We start from the raw sequence: 3,534 nt of genomic DNA, 5'->3' as shown, positions 1-3,534 counted from the left end.
GAAACGTTGATATTTATGTTGCCAAATCAAGCTGAATGCATCCCTCTGTAAATTTAACTTGTGCACTGCCTGAAGCAAGGGGCACCTATACATGTGCTCTAGGGTGGTGGCAGGGGGTGTTTTAATTGGAGTGGCTCATGGGAGCCAATATAATTAAAACACCTTCAGTGTCCTGTATGTTCAGCGTCCTGCATTTCAAAATGGCGGGAGGGGCACTTTATTTAAACTTGTTCGACAAGCTTCAATTAAAGTGCCTCCACCACCATTTTGAAATGCAGGGGCGCTGGATGCACAAGACTGCAGCATTTTGATTGCAGTGCTCCAGCAGACTAGATTAATTGAGTCTGCTCCGATGAGTTCTAATCAGAACGTGTAGGAGCGTGTATAAAAGTGCCCATGGATTCCCATTTATTGGTGCTGGTGGAAATTCTATGCTCAAAGAGGTTAAATTAAGGTTGCATGAGCAACTGTACATCTGGCATTTTTTAATTTTACAGTGCTTGACTTGAAGAGAAGTTATGACTTGAAGATCAAAAATCAAGTCTACTCTGGACATAAAATCCAGAGTTCTTGACTCCCAATTCTGCTTATGCCACCCAACCATTCTCCCTTCTGCAAATTGTTCTTTAAAAATATTAGGAATAATTGACCTTAAAATATAACCCCTCCCCCAAAACCCAAAGTCCTGAAATAATAGATCCTGTGTATGTAGTAAAAAATGTGGAATTTTGGCATTATTTCACTTTTAGCAGTTGTATATCCTCAGATTCCTGTGTAGCTAATTTTAATAACTAGTTCTCAAAGCCCTAGACTATAAAAGTCCTCTGCAATTACTGCCCATACTGTATCCTACCATTTAATTCCAATTCTTAGGTAACAGCAGCAGAAAGGGACCATTCCAAATGAAGTTCCAGCAGTTCTAGTTATTTGAAGTGATATAATAGCTGCAAAAATGTCTGAATTATGATCTGTTAAAAGGCTCTTCACTTTTTACAAAACAATTAGGCCTTATATGGGTTTGTGGTGTTTCCTGTCAAGATAAGAAAAAATCTAGAATTAAAAAATTCTAACTGCAATTTACTGAAATGCAAAAACAAAAGTTCTAAAATTTCATCTTTAATATAGTTGGAAACTTAGAAGCATGTTGTTTTGTTAAATGTATTTTGATTGATATACATTGCAAGTTCAAGAGTTGAATCCCCAGTTATTAATGGACATGAATGAGTATCTACAAAAGGCAATGCCTCACTGTTTACAGTGAAATCAACATATGGCATGTTGGTGTGTAATTTCAGCACTGTCCTTGCATTATGGTTTGTTGGCTTAAGAATTGGAAAGTTAACAAAAAGCTTTTCATGCAGCATGCAAAATATCAAATTGCCGGGTGAGTGAATATTTAAACAGGATTAGCCAAATTGATTTTTCTCCCTCATCACTCTATTTTACCCTTTATCATTTATTATGTTTCAGACATCAAAGTCACTTAAGAAAGGGGGTGGGACAAGTGGATGCGCTCATTTTAGCGGTAATACTTCTACTTCAAATGGAGGTAGTACTTAACCAATCTATTTTTATACTGCAATGTCTTCAGGCTTTTGAAGCATCTCGCACAAAGCTATATTGCACTGTAGGACTCTAGGGCATTTGAGGAATATGGGCAGTCTGTTACTTTTCAACATAAAATAGATTAGTTTAAGAATGGAAAACCAAAAGAGTCATTTCAATTGGAGATACCATAATTGCTATAATCTTTCTTTAAAAAAAAAAAAAAATCCAACAATAAGAGCCCTTGCCCATAAGCAGGTTTAGTGTTTGTAATAAGGGTGGAGACTATATATATAATCTTAATCTTCTACAATAAGATTACTTTCACAGTTCTGAAATGCGAGTGCTGACAACAGTACTTACTTAACTTGTTATAGGATCCTTTTTGTTTCAGCATTAATATATTTCTAATCCTAAGTACAGTTTTACTGTTTTAGCTATATGAGTATAAAGCTGTCCTTAGTGTAAATATTCATACTCTTATAGTTTATTCCTTTATTCCATTTTTTACAGCTATTTACTGATGCAAGTCCTAGTGCTAAAGAACTGGGCCTTAACTGTAGTTACAAAAATCATGTGTAGACAAGACCTTAAAGTAAACTTAAATTGAAGGGTAAAATCTTGACTTCTAGCTGAGCTAGGACGTTAATGACAAAACTACTACAGGGCAGAATTTCTCCTCCTCCCCTCCCCCCCCCCCAAAAACAAAACGTAGCATATCTCAATGTAAAAATGTCTTAGTTTAAGAAAATCTCAGGCCCCTCCTTCCCCCTCCTCTCTTCGGGATGGGATTTGCAATGACTATGAACGTTGTTATTTGCACTTTCTAGTATACTGAATGCACTAGTGTGAACATTTGGAAGTTCCTTTGTATATTAAAGTGGGACACTTGCTGTGGTTATTGCTTTTTACTTTCCTACTGATTTTTTTTTTTAAGGGAAAAAGTTGGTATAAGAGAATAAAAGAGAAGAAACTTACTTCCCAAGAAACATTCATCACAGCCAGTGTGTAAACACAGCACCGTTTTTTCAATTAAAATCTTAGTTGATAGGTGTATTAAGATTGCCCTATATGGTAATTAGTCTTGCATATTTTGCAGCCCAGTAATGCTAGCAAGGGAATGGATTAAAATATGCTTGATGATATAAATTATTCCATTTTTCTTGTTTGACCTGAATGAGTAAGTTCTAGAGGGGTACTGCTGCACATTCAATTAAGGTGATGGTATTTTAGCCTCTTACAACTGAAGAACCATTTTGCTGAACAACCTACAGTAAACCACAAGATAATCATGGTGCAACATCTTCATGCTGGAATGAGGTATTTGTTTTGATGTTGCAACAACTACCAAGAGATCTATTTCTGTGATGTCAGCAACTACAGTGGTTTCCACTTACAAAGTAACTTACCAACTCAAGCCCATGGAGAGGTCTATCCTGATAAGCAGGCAGAAAAAACAATTTAATCAGATCAGCCAAAATGAGTGTGGCTCAAAGCTGTTGTTGGTGGTATCTATCTTTTGTCTAATAGCTTAGCGGTTTTAAAGCAGTTGCTCCTCATCCTGAGAGGATTAAAACCCAAGTTGTCCACTTTTTCCAAATGAATACTGTAACCACAGGGCTATGGAATAGGCAGTGAAGGCCTCATTCCTTATGTTCTGTTGAAGTTGGGCTACAGGGCAGGCAAGAATACAAGAGCTGGATGGCCAGAAAGAGATCAAACAAGAATGGAGCCTGCCTCTCTAGTTCAGTGGTGAGGGCACTCTTCAAGGAAGGGGGCAGTTCTGGGCTTTTGTCCATATTGTCAGACTTACGGGATTTCTATTTTTCAGCCAATGACTTTTTAAATTAAAATGTGAAAACAGTGCTTGAAGCACAGGCCAGAATCCCTAATTCTTCACTCCTGCCTTGGCTCCATCAGAGATGCTTAATAGATGCATTTAATTTAGGCACCTAAGGTTTCCTGAGTGAGACAGAAGTTCTGCCATGG

This window comes from Alligator sinensis, unplaced genomic scaffold (assembly GCF_000455745.1).
Source record: "Alligator sinensis unplaced genomic scaffold, ASM45574v1 scaffold405_2, whole genome shotgun sequence".
Taxonomy (NCBI): Eukaryota; Metazoa; Chordata; order Crocodylia; family Alligatoridae; genus Alligator; species Alligator sinensis.
The sequence above is the reverse complement of the archived record's forward strand: the minus strand, read 5'-3'. Positions refer to the sequence as shown.